Here is an 18,788-nt window from a genome sequence, read left to right as displayed (position 1 = left end):
GTGCAACACTTATGCATCATTTTCTTTTAACATGGCTATGTAACTCAAACAATTAATCATTCCTATGGGCTTTGAAGCCCATAGGAATGATTAGGCATTACCGATTCGGTATTTACCGAATCGGTAATTAAAGAATTCACAAGGGTGCAGGGGGTATCACTTTGACACCCTCTGGCACCCTCAAAACAGGCACAGGTGGCATGTGGCAGGCATACCTGCCCTAAGGGCAGGTCTGCCTTTCACATGACATACGTGTGCATGCACACATGTGCATGCACACCGGAATCGGTATTTTACCATGAAGTTTGATTTCATGCTAAAATACCGATTCGTTAAGTCATTTGGGACTCAGAAGAGTCCCCCCTACATAGCAAATTTACAGAATCGGTAAAATTACCGATTCGGTATTTTACCGAATCAATAATTTTTCCGATTCTGTAAATGAAGAATGCAAAATCGCCTTTGAAAGCAGAATGCAAACACTTGACGCAAAACATCATTTTAAATACACAGCTGACTTTCTTATTTACGCAAAAAAGCATACTACTCTTTATCTAAAATATATAAACGATAACTCACCTTTACAAATTCTTTTTGAAATTCAAAACAGTCTCAGAAACACACCAATTATTCTTTACCAGAATTAAAGGTATGCACTCCAGAGGCTGGAACCAACAAAGGCACCGAAACGCTGATATTCAACACACATATCTCTCATGTCAGCCAATAAAAACTCTTCCCTCACTTTTTTCAAATCAACACCCTTACCCCCTCTGCCCTTTCTACCTCTTTTCCATAGCAACTACCGCCTGCCAGACCTGTCATGGCCACAAGTTCACACAACAATGTTTAAAATGAACTCTGAACTCTCAGTACACCTGCTAATCCACTGCAATCTTTCATAACAACATTTTTAAATAACCATTCAAAATACATCTTTCAAAGAACACATCCATGCACCCTAACTTTCTGTTTTCAGCAATGGAAATACACCAATCACTGCTAATGAATCATTTGCACTTAAACTCCACAGTTTTTTACATTACAAACATCACTATTTCAACTGCCATTTCATTCCCACACTTCATCTGACTGCAGCAAAAACTCCTCTAGCTATGTTTTCAGTCTGGATTCTTGGACATAGCTACATCCACTGGGCTCACAGGTATGCTGATAACAGAAATTTACACAACCTCAATTTACAAAATGTGGAAATCAAATGGATTGGTCGAAGAGGATTGAAATGTCACCAATTGATACCATTGGTGAAAACCTTTTTACATTTGCCAACCCCTGACCTCATAATAGTGCACTGTGGAGGAAACGATTTGGGCACTTTGACTGGGGTAGGTCTGGAAATGCTTTTAAAGGACACCTTTGAGCAATTGATGACACTGTTTCCTCAAACTGCCTTGGTATATTCCAATATATGCCAAAGACAAAAATGGAGGTGGTCCAATCAATTTTGTCCACAAATTGAGAAATCGAGGAAGCATGTAAATAAGTCTGTTTCAGCTTACATGAGGGACCATGGAATGGGCTGCATCTACAACAATAACTTGCGTTACTACATGCAAGATATATACAGAGGAGATGGCGTGCATTTCTCAGATGAGGGGAACAGAGTTTTCATACTAAATTTAAGAATGTGTATTGGTTCCTACTTATAAGTTTCTAGAACATACACAGAACCCAAAAGCTCTTTTCAGAGCTACCTTAACTTAGTGTACTCTTTTGAAATTTCGAATGTACCTTTTTTCACTTATTTTCACCTATATTCGCTTCCCGGTACGCTATCCAGTTCACGTACCGGCAGCTAACCACGCGAAAAAATAAATTTTTTTCCTCGACATATATGAGCCTTCTCAGCCACCCTCAGAATACTTAGGGAAACAGGATACGTCTAAAGTACCCCAATCTACCCATTCTGAACATTATTTACCCTCCATCTTATATCTCAATTCTACCGAAACACAAAATGGAGGACTCCCGTAACGCTGCAAGTTCGCGTACCGGGAAACGCACTGACAAGCACTCGCTCAAAAAAGGTGGGAAAGTAATTTACAGAAAAACCACTGGAGACACTTTCACCAATTAAACAGTAGCTCATACTACATACCAATCCCTACCATTTTCACAAATTTAGTTGGAATACCATTTAGCCATTTAGCATGTAGAACGCTCTAAAATCCCTGAGGTAAATTACTTCACAAAACATATCGGAAGTGTTGCAAATAACAACCAATTAAAATATTACTTTCAATTTCTACTAATATATCATGACATTTGATTGGTTATGTACCTGAATATATATAAACAAAGAGAGAGAAACACAGCCATTTTGACTACTACTTCGTGAAGTGCAGAACAACAAAAAATCAACTGATAACTTCAAATTATATTTAAAAGGTAAGATATTATTTATAAAACTGAAGTATGTTCTGTACTGAAAGCTAATTAGAAAAACATTTTCAGACAGTTATATTCTATCACTCTGTAAAATAGACTTCTCTGTTTTAGTTATGGCAGGGCCAGTCCAAGGATTTGCGAGGCCCTGGGCTAAAAGGGAACGTGCGCAAGGCCCCCTCCAAATTACATAAGTGACCACTTAGAAGGAGAACATTCACAGACACTGTGGGGGCCCCATTGTCCAGCATTTTGACGCCCCCACAGTTTTAACTTTTAATCCACACGCATTTCTCACACCTTCATAGGTGTGAGAATTGATTGTGGTCTAAAAGTTAAAACTGAGGGTGGGCCAAAATGCTGGACAATGGGCCCCCCACAGTGTCTGTGAATGGTCTCCTTGCAATTCAAAGAGCGTCTCCTTCTCCCTCCCCTATAGCTCCTGACACCATCCATGAGAGGCCCAAGGAGGGGGCCCCCTGCAATAGACCTTAATTGCAGGCAACACCTTTCTTTGTGATAGATCTCCAGGAAAACAAAATGACACATCACCAGTGCATGGCACCATGCTGGTGGGCTAAGTGCGAGGTCCTGAACGGCAGCCCACGCTGCCCATGCCTAGCGCCGGCCCTGAATTAAGGATAGAGTTAGACTTCTCTAGTATAATTCAGAATTGACTAAGAGTTTATTTGATAATTTTCTTCATATTTCTACTTCCAATTTGATACCATACACTGCCCAATGAAAAAAACACTGTTTAAATAACCAAACTACCTGTCTGTACTGAAACCCAACAGTGCCCTATCTGTACTGGTATATTTTTTAAAAATTCATTTTTCAGAATTCAAAATGGAAGGACAAGAAAACAACTTGAAAACTGAAACAGAAAAACAAATGGAGACAGAAGTTGACAAGGATTTCTACGACGATACAATAAACAATGAACTTGTGCAATGTGTAGATGCAGTAGATTTTCTACTGAAAAATGAAGAAAAAAATGATCACGATTTTTTAGATTTTCTTTTAAATTTTGAAAAACAATCTGAAAAATAAATTTTTATTTCTTAATTCAAAAATTGTTTGACACATTATTTATTTTTATATGTATATTGAAAACTAGTAGCAAATTGATTATAACGTGAAGTCAGACGTTAAATATACTGTGCAACTTTTTGGTGTTACATACTAACTTTGTTCATAGTTACCTCCTTTCTCATACTATATAATCCCCAATGTGTATTTAACATCTCTTTATCATCTCCTGCCACCATGTTGTTTCAGCTTTCCAGACAGACTATGGTATGAATTCCATATACCACAATAACTTCTTTAACAACAAGCAAGATATCTACAAAGGAGACGGCGTTTATTAATTTATAGACTCTGCATTGGTACCTACATGTAGCTACGTAAATAAAAAAAACAACAAAAAAAACAACAAAACGAACAATTGATAAACATACAATAAGTTAAAAGTCAATCATTCTTGTTTCCTTATAGTACGCTCCCCAGACCGCTTTCGCACCCCACGGAGGGGCCCTTTTAAAGCCTCCACATCAAACCTAGGGGGTCAAGGAGGATCTGCTAAGCCCCCTTATGGCCATTTGCCCCTTCGTTCTGGCCTCCTCTTGTCTCTCGATCCTACCGAGAGACAAGATGGCGGCCGCTACAGACTTTTTAGAATGTTGACAAACACCGGAGAGCCAATCAGCTTCGCTTCGCAAAGCTCCGTTACGCGAATAGTACGCGAACTAGTGCGCTATCCAGGATGCTGTCAAAGATATATCTGTTTTTTAAAACGTTAATTTCTCAAAATCCACTGGAGCACATATATTGAGACCCATCAAAGGCACATCGGGCTAATAGTCCCTACAATTTTCCCAAGTTTTGTGCAAATCCATTCAGCCGTTCGAGCTAAAAGTGAGGCCAAACGCGCTATGGAAAAATGAATAAGAAAAACGCGTTTTGTGACCCCCCCTTTTTTCTCGGCCCCCCCTTAACGGAACCCCCCCCAAATTTTTAGGGGCTGATCGGAAACAAAATGTGCCATTTTCCTGAAAATTTCAGCCGATTCCGTACACAAACGCCAAAGTTATTAGACATAGAATTTTCAAAAGTTCCATAGAGAAAAAATCCTAACTATATATACCTATTGGCGACCGCCAGTAGGTAATATATATATAGGTAGTTATAGTTAGGACCCAGTTTCCATAGGAAATCTGCAACATTCTATTTGGAATAACTTTGGCGCCGGTAGACGAATTTTTGAGAAAAATTCTCAAAGAAGATGGCACGCTCCGCTCCGCTCCTTCCCTGAAAGTTTGGGGGGGATTCATCAAGTGGGGGCTGAGATAAAAGGGGGGTCCCAAAACGTGTTTTCCCATGTTATTTTCCCTAGGACGATTAGACACGGCTACAGCCCGAATGGCTGAATGGAATTATAAGAAATTTGGCAAAAAGGTAGAGTCCGGTTCGCAGATTACGCTTTTCTTTAAATGGTGTAAATCCCTCCACTAGTTGCTGAGAAATTTAAAGTTGAAATCAATTATATATCTATAAGCACGCACCGGTGCGCGCACCCCTGTGCGCGAGCAGAATTCTGATTTGCTGGTTGACGTCTGTCAAAATTCGAATCGGAGGAAATCAGGAAGTGTTGACCGCCATTTTGTCAGTGCGAGTCAACATATTGTAGAGAACAAAGGGGCAGAACGTGGGAAGGGGGCAGGGTGGAGACTCCCTGCCTCCATAGGTTTTCTCAGGGGGTCCATTAAGGATCCCCAAGGCCAAAAAAAACATTTTTGTTTCTAAAAAGTTGCGAGGTGCGCGCACCGGGTCGCGCACCTTGATTTACAAAAGTGTGAAAAACTCTAGCGGAGATTGTGGAAAGGGGGCAAGGTAGAGACTCCGTGACCCCCTAGGATTTCTCAGGGGGTTTCTGAAGGACCCCAACGGGCAAAAAAAAAAAAGTTTTCGAGAAAAAAAGATACCACGAGGTGCGCGCACCGTGCACGCACGTCGACAAACAAACACAAAAAAATATAGTTAAATAACATGTTTGAAAGTTTAGATGTTGGTTGGCTCTAAAAAGAGCCTTTGTGTTTAAAAAGTGTTTTTGATACCTACAAGTAAGTACCGATGCAAAGTCGTAAATTCAAAATAAAGACTCTGTTCCCGTCATCTGTGAAATGTACACCGTCTCATCTATAAATGCCTTTCATGTTGTAACGCAAGTTGTTGTGGTATATAGAACCCATTCCATAATTTCTGAGGAAAGCAGAAACAGACTTATTCACAGCCCCCTGGCGCATTTGCAGAGGGGGAACTAATTCCCCTTGCATACTGGGGATCCCTGCTGGCCAACTAGCACACCAGGAACCTCCAGTATGAGCCAGGGGGCTGCATTGCAGAGAGGTGTAATGAGGCCACGCCCCTTTTACACCTCTCTGCAACGCAGCCCCCTGGCGCATTTTCAGAAGGGGAACTAATTCCTCTTGCATACTGGAGGTCCCTGGAGGCCAACTAGCCCACCAGGAACCTCAAGTATGCACTCGGGAAGGTGCAGAGTACAGTACAGAGTACCGTACTTCGTACCCCGCAATTTAAAAAAAATCCTTGTACGGCCCCCTGAGCAGGCCTAGGGGGTCAAAGTGTTTCTACCCTTCCCCCTTTGCGTGTTTTGCACGTTTCTTTCACTGCTTTCTTGTGCCTCGGTTCTACCGAGGCACAAGATGGCTGCCAACACTTCCTGGTTTGGAGTGTTGACAGACAGTTGTCAGCCAATGACCATGCAGCTCGTGCTTGGGAAGGTACAGAGTACAGTACTGAGTACAGTACTTAGTCTCTAGATATCCATATGATTTTACTTTTGGTTTTCTTAGGAACTACAGAACAGATTTACACCATTTAACAAAAAGCACAATCTGCTAACCGAACTCTACCTTTTAGCGCCTTGAGACCCTCCGGGTGAGTAGCGCGCTATATAAATGCTTTGATTGATTGATTGATTGATTGCCAAATTTGGTGTAATTCCGTTCAGCCATTCATGCTGTAGCCCTGGCTAAAGAAAATTGCATGGGGAAAACAAGTTTTGGAACTGCCCTTTTTTCTCGGCTCCCACTTGACGAATCACCCCCAAACTTTCAGGGATGGCGCAGAGCAGAGCAGGCCATTTTCTTGGAGAATTTTGTGAAGATTCGTCTACCAGCGCCAAAGTTATTCCAAATAGAATGTTGTGGATTTCCTATGGGAACTAGGTCCTAACTATAACTACCTACTGGCGACCGCCAGTTGGTAATTATATATATATATATATATATATATATATATATATATATATATATATATATATATATATATATATATATATATATATATATATATATATATATATATATATATATATATATATATATATATATATATATATTCACTGAAAAAACCATAGGTTATAGACCATATATAGTTAGGAATTAGCATTTACAAAACCTTAAAAATTCACTGAAAAAACCATAGGTTATAGACCATATATAGTTAGGGATTAGCATTTACAAAACCTTATTTTACTCGCACAAAACCATTGAAATTCGCATATATAGTTAGTTGCACTAACTATATATCGCGCACCCGCAATCCACTGCTGATGATGTCACATATTACATCATTCATGACATGGTCAGTGACATCACTGATGACATCACTGATGACATCTCATATGACATCGCTAATGACATCACTGATGACAACATCCAGTGACTGTATGTTTCTGTAAAGTTAAAATATGTCTTACATATTGAAGAATGAGTGGATGATTAAGTGTCTAGATGAAGGATTTAGTAGGTGCATGACTGACTGTATGAGTGAGTGATTAAATGTGTCTCACTGAGTGCATGGGTTAGTGTCTAAACTGTCTTAATTTGTGCATCATTATGTCTGTTGTTCTGTAAACTGCTGCATGTGTTAATCAGTAGCTATATGAGTAAGTATATGGGTTATTGATTGGTTGTCCAAGTATTTGTATGGGAGACTGAGTATGTGTGTGGGTGGCTGGGAGGGGTATGACTCTGTGCATAGATGTGTGAGCAGTTGATTCACTAGATGTATGAGTTCAAAAGTGCATGTGGAAACAGCTGTATGGGCAGTTGACTGTGTGCATGAGTATATTGGTGAGTGAATAGATATCTCAGTGCTACATGTCAAAGTAAGTACATATGTAAAACACAGTACATGTGAGAGTTGACATACATAAATAAGTGTGCATAAGAGCCAGTGAATGTGTGAGTGGCTGTATGGATCATTGTGAACTTCAATCAAGGATGGTATAAAAGAGTAAATATGTGTTAGTATATGTTTGAATAAGTATGGTGTGTATAACTGTATAGTAGAGGAAATGGGGGTGTGATTTATTCTTTGCATGACTGACTAGGTGTGTGAGTAACTCCATGGATGAGTGACAGTCTGAGAGTGTCTGTTTACGCTGAGTGTATGTAAGGTTATATTAGAGTCTGAAGAGGTTCAACGTATTATCACATGAATGATATCATCAGTGATGTGATCAGTAATGTCAAATGAGATCTCATCAGTGATGTCATCAGTGATGTCATTTGAGATGTCATCAGTGATGTCACTGACCATGTCATGAATGATGTAATATGTGACATCATCAGCAGTGGATTGCGGGTGCGCGATATATAGTTAGTGCAACTAACTATATATGCGAATTTCAATGGTTTTGTGCGAGTAAAATAAGGTTTTGTAAATGCTAATCCCTAACTATATATGGTCTATAACCTACGGTTTTTCTGTGAATTTTTATGGTTTTGTAAATGCTAATTCCTAACTATATATGGTCTATAACCTATGGTTTTTTAATGAATTTCAATGGTTTTTTAATAGCAAATATCAAAAGCTGTAAAATGTATTCTTATTTTAATGCAAAAATATATTTTATATGTTTTTAATAAAAAAAAATATGCATCTGCCAAACCCTGACCTCTTAATAGTGCACTGTGGTGGAAATGATTTGGGCACTATGACTGGGGTTGGTCTGGAAATGCTTTTAAAGGACACCTTTCATCAATCGATGACACTTTTTCCCCAAACTGCCTTGGTATATTCCAATATATGTCAAAGGCAGAAATGGAAGTGGTCCAACCAATTTTTTCCACAATTTGAAAAAGCACGGAAACATGTGAAAAAATCTGTTTCTGCTTACATGAGAGACTATGGAATGGGTTTAATATACAACAATAACTTGCATTACAACATTCAAGACATCTACAGCAGAGATAGTGTGCACTTCTCCGATGAAGGGAATAGAATATTCGTCCTTTATTTAAAACTGTGCATTGGAACCTACTTGTAGGTACCTAAATTAGCCATAGAACCCAATAGCTCTTTTCAGAGCTACCCTACCTCTGATCATTCAAAACGTTTATCTTTTTCTAACTTTTTTTTTTCACCAAAGTACGCTCCCCGGTTCGCTTACCGGTGCGCGTACCGGGCGCTCCCCCCGCGAAATTTCCCAAATTTTTATTTTTTATTTTTGCATATATCAGCGTCCTAATCCCCCCTCAGAAAACCTAGAGGGTCACAAAGTGTCTACCGTGCCCCCTTCTAGCCATTCCGAACATTGTTTGTCCTCCATCTTGTGTCTCAATTCTACCGACACACAAAATGGAGGACTCCCGTAACGCTGCCGGTTCGCGTACCGGGGAGCGCTTGATAAAAAAAGGTGGGAAAGTAATTTACAGGAAAACCACTACAGACACTTTCATCAAATATAGAATAGGCCATACTACATAGCAGTCACTACCATTTACCCAAATTTGATGGGATTCCATTGAGAAAATTATGCTGTAAGCCTGACTAAATATCCTGAGGTAAATTACCTAACAAAAACACTTATGAAGTGTTAGAATTGACAACCAATCAAAATGCTACTTTCAATATCATCTATTATTTCATGACATTTGATTGGTTATGTACCTGAATATATATAAAGAAAGAGAGAGAAACACAGCCATTTTGACTACTACTTCCTGAAGTACATATCAAGTGCATTTCAACTGAGAATTTAAACTTCTTTTTGAAAGGTAAGATGTTTTTTTAAAAACTGACGTATGTTCTGCACTTTAAGTTAATTAGGAAAACCTTTTCTGATAGTTATATACTATCCCTCTGTAATACTTATAGAATAAGATAGACTTCTCTGTTTTAGTTATGGATGGAGTTAGGCTTGTCTTGTATAATTAAGAATTGACTTAGGTTTTATCACATACATTTTTTTATATTTCTACTTACAGTCTGATACCATACACTGCCCAAAGATAAAATCACTGTTTAAAAAACCAAACTACCTGTCTGTACTTAAACCCAACAGTGCCCTATCTGTACTGATATATTTTTTTAAAAATTCATTTTACAGCACAAAAATGGAAGGAGAGAAAAAAATACCTTCAAAATTGTTCTAGAAAGCAACAAAGATACAGAAATTGAACCCAATGACTCTGAATTCTTTGATGAATCACAGGACTTTGAACTTCTGCAATGTGTAGAATCAGTAGATTACCTGATTGAAAATGAGAAAATTACTGACAATGAATTATTAGAAGTTCTTTTTAATTTTGAAAACGAATCAGAGAAATAAATTTATATTTAATAATTCAAAAATTGTTTGAGACATTATTCATTTTTATATGTATTTTTTAAACTAGTACCAAATTGATTATAATGTAAAATCACACTTTAAATATACTGTGCAACTTTTTTGTGTTACATAGTAAGTTTGCTCATAGTTACTTCCTTTCTCCCACTATTTTATCTCCAATGTGTATTTAACATCTCTTTATCATCTCCTGCCTCCATGGTGTTTCTGCTTTCCTGACAGACTACGCTATGAATTCCATATACCACAATAACTTCTGAAACAACATGCAAGATATCTACAAAGAAAACTGTGTAGTTTTTATTTTTAGACTCTGCATTGGTACCTACATGTTGGTACTTAAATAAAAAAAATAAAAAAAGTACAATCAATATACATACTTTATTTGAACATTCTTTCATCCTATTTTCCCTATATTACGCTTCCCAGGCCGCTTCCCGGTGCGCGTACCGAGCGCTCCCCCTGCAAAAAAATGATAATATTTTTTTTTTTTTCTCCGCGGGGCCTTTTGAAAAGCCTCCTCATCAAACGTAGGGGGTCAGGGAGGATGTACTCTACCCCCTTATGCTCATTTCCCCCTTTGTTTTTGCCACATCTTGTGTCTCGATCCTACCGAGACACAAGAAGGCGGCCGCTCCGGACTGTTTAGAATGTTCACAGTCACCAGGGAGCCAATCCGCTTCTCCTAGCGAAGTTCCGTTACGCGTCAGGTACGCGAACCGGGGCGCTAACCGGGACGCTGTCACGGATATATCTGTTTTTTAAAACGTTAATTTCTCAAAATCCACTTGAGCACATATATTGAGACATAGCAAGGGCACATCGGGCAAACCATATCTACAATTTAGCCAAGTTTCGTGTAAATCCATTCAGCCGTTCGAGCTAAAAGTGACTCCAACCGCCCTATGGAAAAATGAATGGGAAAAACGCGTTTTGGGACCCCCTTTTTTCTCGGCCCCCCCTTGACGAAACCCCCCCAAATTTTCAGGGGCTGCTCAGAAATAAAATGTGCCATTTTCCTGACAATTTCAGCCAATTCCGTCCACAAACGCCAAAGTTATTCGACATAGAATTTTCAGAAATCCCATAGGAAAAAAATCCTAACTATATATACCTACTGGCAACCGCCAGTAGGTAATATATATATATATATATATATATATATATATATATATATATATATATATATATATATATATATATATATATATATATATACAATCCACAATTCTGCCAATGAGCAAGGTCGCGCACTCAAGGGGATTCAGTCAAAAAGTATTTATTCACCGGAATTCGCTACGCGTTTCGACACAACAAGGTGTCTTGATCACACGATCATGTGATCAAGACACCTTGTTGTGTCGAAACGCGTAGCGAATTCCGGTGAATAAATACTTTTTGACTGAATCCCCTTGAGTGCGCGACCTTGCTCATTGGCAGAATTGTGGATTGTACATTGAATCTTTCGGCTTTGGGTTTGCCGAATTTCGCGCCACCTGACGACGGGAGGAGGTACCCAGCAAGACCCAGTGCGCTTGGAATATATATATATATAGATATATATATATATATATGTGTGTGTGTGTGTGTGTGTGTGTGTGTGTGTATATATATATATATATATATATATATATATTCACTGAAAAAACCATAGGTTTCAGGCCTTATATAGTTAGGGATTAGCATTTAAAAAATCTTTAAAATTCACTGAAAAAACTATAAGTTTTAGGGGTGTTAGAGTTAGCTGGACATTTCACTCATACAAAACCATTGAAATTGCTCCTATATTGTTAGTTGTACTAACTATATTTAGCGCACCCGCAATCCACTGCTGATGATGTCACATATTACATCATTCATGACATGGTCAGTGACATCACTGATGACATCTCAAATGACATCACTGATGACATCACTGATGACATCATCCAGTGAATGTGGTTTGCTTCGTTATTTAAATATGCATTATATATATAGCAATTTGCATTGAAGAATGAGTGGATATTTAAAAATAAATATTTGGATGGAGGATTTAGTAGCAGTGTAATTGACTGTTTACTTGACCAATTTATAGTTTCTCACTAAATATAGTGGATAGTGACTAAACTGTTTGAATATCTGTATCACTTTGTCAGTTGTTGTGTAAACTGGTTCTCCAGTTAGTTACTAGCTATGTGAAAGTCTATATTAGTTATTGATTAGTTAACTGAGTATTTGTATGGGAGAGTGAATGTGTGTGTGGTTCGGTGGGGGGTGTGTGACTGCCCAAAGATGTGTGAATAGTTGATTCACTAGATATATGAAGTTAAAACTACATGTTCTAACAGTTGTTTGGGTGAGTGAATGTCATTATGGGTGTGGTGATGAGCAAATATATTTCTTAATGGTACATGTCCAACAAACTAGAAAAATAAAAGGCAGTGTATGTGTCAGTTGTTGTATATAAATAAGTATACATAAGACTCAATGATTGTGTGAGTGACTGTATGGATAACTTTATACTTGTAATAATGATTTTATAATTCACTAAGTATGACTTACTATCTAAATGAATAGATGAAGTTGTGTTTGTATAAGTGTGTAGCTAAGTAATATGTAAGTATGATCCATTGTTTGCATAAGTGAGTAGGATGATTTCATATGTGATAGGATGTGCGCTGGTGTGCAAGGTCGATTTAGGTGTATAAGTATTTTTGATAGTGTTCTATTGTTCATTGACAGCATGTATGAGTTAATCTACAGGTAAGTGATTAGATGTGTGTATACATCTATGAATCACTGAGTGGGTTTTTAGATACTTGTATTGCTGTAACAACGGATTCAAATATGATACTCTGTATTTTACAAAGAGTAATGAAAGATTTTACTAGTGTACGAAAAGGTGTATGTGATTGTCACATGGATGATGTCATCAGTGATGTCATCAGTGATGTCATTTGAGATGTCATCAGTGATGTCACTGACCTTGTCAAGAATGATGTAATATGTGACATCATCAGCAGTGGATTGCGGGTGCGCGAAATATAGTTAGTACAACTTACTATATAGGAGCAATTTCAATGGTTTTGTAAGAGTGAAATGTCCAGCTAACTCTAACACCCCTAAAACCTATAGTTTTTTGAGTGAATTTTAAAGGTTTTTTAAATGCTAATTCCTAACTATATAAGGCCTGAAACCTATGTTTTTCTCAGTGAATTTCAAAGGTTTTTTAATGCTAATTCCTAACTATATAAGACCTGAAAGCCCACCAGGAATCTCCAGTATGCGCCAGGTGACTGCATTGCAGAGAGGTGTAATGAAGCCATGCCCCTTTTACACCTCTCTGCAACGCAGCCCCTGTGCATGTTTGAAGAACTAATTCCCCTTGCATACTTGGGGTCCCTGGGGTCAAACTAGCCCACCTGGAACCTCCAGTATGCGCCAGGGGGCTGCATTTCACAGAGGTGTAATTGTGAAATCTGACAAAAATCGATGTACATAGACAGCAGTCATTTCCCTTCTTCTCCCACTCCCCTCCTTGTGAGCACCATGGATACTGTAAATTATTGACTATATCACCCTGCCAGTAAAAACCCGTACCCCTATACATATGTACAGCCATTCTAGGCACCATGGCCTTTTTACCCTTTGGAATCCCTAGCCTCCCTCCTGCGCGTATCTTGCACCCCCTCTCCCATGTATAGACCTCGACACCCTTTCCCTTTGCACGACCCTGATGTGAAAGGTAACCCTCCTGCTTGACCCAGGCCTTCTCCATTTCCCTCTCGAAGAAGCATCCTTCGCCTCAGCTGACATAGCCCCCCCCCCCCCCCAGTTGTATCTGGCTGCCCCTGTTCTCCCATGTACAGGTCATGAGATCTCTCTCTCTCTCTCTCTCCCTCTCTGCGCGGCTCTGGTCCTGCACGCACCCTGTCCCCCCCCTTCTCCTCGCATGAACAAGTCATAAACCCTCTTCTTACGCAAAGCCCTGTCCTTGAGGGTCACGGCCGCGCCTGACCAGCACCTCCTTCCCTTCCATGAATGTCCCTCTGTTGACAAGCCTTCCCTCCGCGCTCGATTGTCCACGCAGACATGAATACCCCTCCTTTGATAACCCCCTTCCCCCAAGCCCGGCTGACCACACATGTCCGAGGCCATCGCCTATGCCAGGAGATACCATTTACTGCCCTTATTGTATGCCTAGCCACCCCACCCCCCTGGGCCATGATCAGGCGTACATCCTACCAAAGCACTCAGCTGCGTGATTGCCCTCCCCACTTATCAGCAGGTCTAAAGGTCCCCATTGTGAGCATATGTGGAGTAGGATCACCACGAGGATTATAGGGATGACCTTCTTGTGCGTCATACCGTTCTGATTGTATCACCAACTGTTTTGTAAAGGTATAAAAGCACGAGTCTCAAGCTCACTTGTCAGAGCACCTCCCGAAAGACACTGTGTTTCGTGTCCGAAATGACTGGCTCTCCTCATGAGTAATAAACTCTGTTCGTGATTCCTGCCTCCAGCGCCCGTCTCTTTATTTTGGTAATTACTCAACATGGGAACTAAGAGGCGGTTTGCGCCAGCAGCCTGGGCATCGATGGGAATATGGTTGCATTTTCCACAATTGGCGCCCCAACGCGGGGTCCATCAGTGACATAGGGTTCGGTAAGAGAGATCCAGGCGAAGAAGTGAACTTCTAAATGATCGGGGTATGCCTGCCTTGAGAGGGCCCTAGCCCGGCTGCCGATCGACAGAACTTCACCAATTCTGAACGGACCTCTCTTCAAGTGACCTATTGTCCTGACTGGAATCCCACAGGAATGCTACATGGAATAAGAGAACGATCGGGCGCTGGAGGAGGGAGTCGAAGAACTGTCCGTATGGTCCGGTCCGGGTAGGATTAAGTAGGGTGTTTTTACATCTGATTGGTAGGGTGGCTCTATCCACCTGATTGATTGATTGTTTGTATTGAAAACCAGTATTTGTATACTGGCATTGTTGGTATTGGTTCATTTAGCTTTGAAGGCTACTTGACATATTGGTTCTCTTTTGAGAACGAGACATTCTCTGTTTGCAAACAGCGGCGAATAGGAACGTCGTCCCTCTTTGCAGATAGAGAAGGGTAGGTAATGCGGACTTTTTGTCCCCATTGTAACTCGTCATACCTACCTTTCTCCCCACTGAATTGTTTGAAGTCGATTGATAACCGATTGTTGTTCTTTAAAGAATTGTTGAAGTCGATTAATAATCGATGTTGTTCTTTGAGAATTGTTTGAAGTCGGTTGATGGTCGATGGTTGTTCTTTGAGATCTTCCCTGTCCACAAACAGAGACGAATAGGAATATTCTGTTCCCTTTGTGGATAGCGAAGGGCAGGTAATGCAGACCTTTGTCCCCGTTGTAATCCGTCATGCCTGTTTTTCTCCCCACTGATTGATTGAAAACCTGGACATTGTTGTTCCAGGCATTGCTTCGTTTGAGGTATTTTCTGTTTGCAAACAACATGAAATGGAAATATTCTGTTTAGTCTTTGCAAGTAGAAAAGGGTAGGTTATGCCCCTTTGTGAATTCGTCAGTCCTACCCACTCCCCACTGGTTGGTGATTGTGGGGTAGCTCGCATGGTCCGCCCAGGAGACTACTCTTATGGAGGACATATGCTCTCTACTCATGGGCCATTTAGTAGAAATAGACCGACTGGTCCGTCCAGGAGGCTACCCTAGTAAATGGAAGTACATCGCTCGGTCTGTCCAGGATGATACCCTAATGAAGGAATATATGTTCCCCTTTTTGATCGATAATCTCGTTCCACCCCGGACCATTTATTGGAGGGAACTCGTCTGGTCCGTCCAGAGGTACCCCCTAATGAAAAGGACACATAAAAATATGAAGTGATCACCGCTCCCTACTAACAGAAAGCTTTAGCTCGAAACACGCTAAGGAAGAGAAAGAAAAATAGAAAAAGGAACCAGGCTAAGTCAGTAACCCCCTGATGAGCTTTTTGATTTCACTAAAAATAAGAAACATTAGAAATAGTTCGTAATAAGAAATATAAAATGGCGAAAAATTTTTGCAGCAAAAGGAGCCACGAGGTAGCTAGGCTTCACTGCCTGTTCTCTCTTTTGCCTGCCCCGCCCAAATAACGGTCACATGAAGTAGAAATAATGTAACCAATAGGTACCTACCCCCATTCCGGAAGCTCCCGAAGTGCAACAGGTCCGCGGTTACGCCCATCCGGAAGGCGAGGCCTCGAGGCACGAGGGGCTCGCCTGACCACGATCGGGAGGAGACAATGTTGGGCAGGCGGTCCAAAAGAATGGCAAAGTCCTCTCCTTCTCTCCTCTTCCGCTGCCCTGCAGGCCACGGGGGGGGGGCTGTCTTGCCTCAGCCACCGACCACCCCCCCCCTTCTGTCTCTCGCCTGGTCCGACCCACGAAGAAGGCCGAGGCCAAAAGCGAGAATGGCGGCGCTTGCAAGTAGTCCCGCCACATGTCAAATTCCTGGACAGTTCCAGGTAGTCCCGCCACATGTCGACGAGAAAAGGGGGGGGATGTCTTGCCGCAGCCACCGACCCCCCCCCCCCCATCATCAATGGCTGGCATGGCCGGTATTGAAGACGACGGAGCCGAGGAACGGCGCGGGGTCGCTGGAAGGGGGAGGCGGCGCGAACGACCCTCCCCCACCTCCCTCCAGGTGGAGGCTTCCAGCGACACCCCAATGCTCTTACTTAAAGAGGGTCAACATCATAAAGCGGTCCTCTGCCCAGGACGGGCACACGTTCCATATCGCCTCTCCTCGACCTTGAAGATTCTATAAGAGCCGGGGGGCCCCCGACCCCCTGCATGGGTGCCCCCGCCCCCCCTTCACTGGGAGCCACGACATCGGTGCACCTCCTGCCGGCACCAGCCTCGGATTGGAAATGGCTAAAATGCAGCCACGGCACAGACTTGTTCAGTTCCGGAGGAACACCAGGATGACCCGGTAGGAAAATTGTTGCCGCCCTTCCCACTCTTTGACTCATGGTCCATATTGTTAGACTGTTAACCTTATAGCACAAACTTTTTGAATTCCCAATGGAAGGCCCTGCGCCAACTATGCAGGACTAGAGACACTCTGACTATGCTGGAATTTGCCTGACCCCACCCAAAATGGCGCCAACACCAAATGAGACGTTTTTTTTTATATATAATGAACTTTATTGCACCATGACCACGCAGTTCTTTTACCTCGAGATATATATATATTTTTGGATAAATGAAAGTAGATATGAAGGATATTGAGCATGTGATTAGACAATGAATTGACTTAGGGTGGGTACTGATTATGAGTTGGAAAATGAACTGGTGTAACTGAATTAATTGAAGATGAATTCTTGACATGCATCATGCTTGCTCTGTAAGGAACTTTTAATACGGTTTTATTTGCACTGCTGCACTTTATGCAATGAACTGTCACCAATTTCGTTTATTAAAAAAAAATATTTTGAAAAAGAACGCATGGCTGTAGCAGTTGCATTAATGAGTTTTGGATGCCTTACTATTGCAGAGAAGAATAAGTATGATGAAGGATGTAGATCAAAAGGGATCAGATATTTAGTAGCTACATTATGTATTGCAGGCAGCCCAGAAAAGTGTTTTAGACACCCTTAAAAAGACTCCGCGGAAATGCCACCTGACCGTCACCCTTGCACCCGATAAAGAGGGTTACGATCGAGTAACTCAGGTAGGTAGGCAGATCGTCAATGATTATCTACCTGACATTACTGGTCAATCTGGGCTTAAACGCCGAGATGGTAAAGAAAGGCAGTACGTGAAGATGGGTCGAGTATGTGGTGAGTAAAAATATTTTCGGACTACTACATGCTGATGTACTTTGAATGCTGCCACCCCCACCCCTTCTTTTCCCCACCCTTCTGCAGGTCACGTCAGAACGTCGGCTGAGGTGTGGAAGAGCGATGGTCGGATCACCGACGAAAACAGGAAAAGAGGGAATATGTGTGTGGTCGTTATAATGATAGGTTTTTAAAAGAAAAGACGTAGACTTTACATGACTGTTCCTCCTTAGGACATAGCGACTGAGAGGATAGACTGACGCAGAAACTGGACAGGTACTGATTGACGAAAAATGACTGGAAATGACGTATTAAATAATATAACTAGACGTTTCGACTAGGTAGGGAAAGGACAAAGAAAATTGTACGGGTAAGGGTTGCCACGGCACCACCCGTCTAGAAAGTTAGAAATATTACTGATGTTCCAAATGCACTACCCCCTTTCTCACACTCTTGTAGATATAGCCAAGCTGTCCGACTGCTCTCCCGATCAATATTTGCCGTTGCCTCAGCCTGGAGAACTTTCCACCAAAGGAAGGAACTGAAAAATGGTTTAAGATCCGACCACGGGTAACTAGCACAACCAGGTTAATTTCTGGTCGACCAACCGAGGTGTGAGTATTGGTAATTAGGGACGCTCGCAGGTACAGCAAGCGAGAAGGAAAAAGGGAAAAAGGGGGAAGGGCAGGAAGAGCTAAGTACGTAGACAAATAGGATAGTAGAGGTACGTAGGATATAAAAATATATATATATATATGTATAAACAGATCTTGTAGACTAACAATTGTTTTATGTCTTGTTGTGAATGTCTTGTATATGTGTGATATATGTGCCGTCTTCCCTGTCTGGGTTTGTATGTATGTAACGTACGTATTTATGTCCCCCCCCCCGCCCTGTCTGTATCTATAGGT

This window comes from Lissotriton vulgaris, chromosome 4_1 (assembly GCF_964263255.1).
Source record: "Lissotriton vulgaris chromosome 4_1, aLisVul1.2, whole genome shotgun sequence".
Classification (NCBI taxonomy): domain Eukaryota; kingdom Metazoa; phylum Chordata; class Amphibia; order Caudata; family Salamandridae; genus Lissotriton; species Lissotriton vulgaris.
This window is presented reverse-complemented; position numbering follows the sequence as displayed.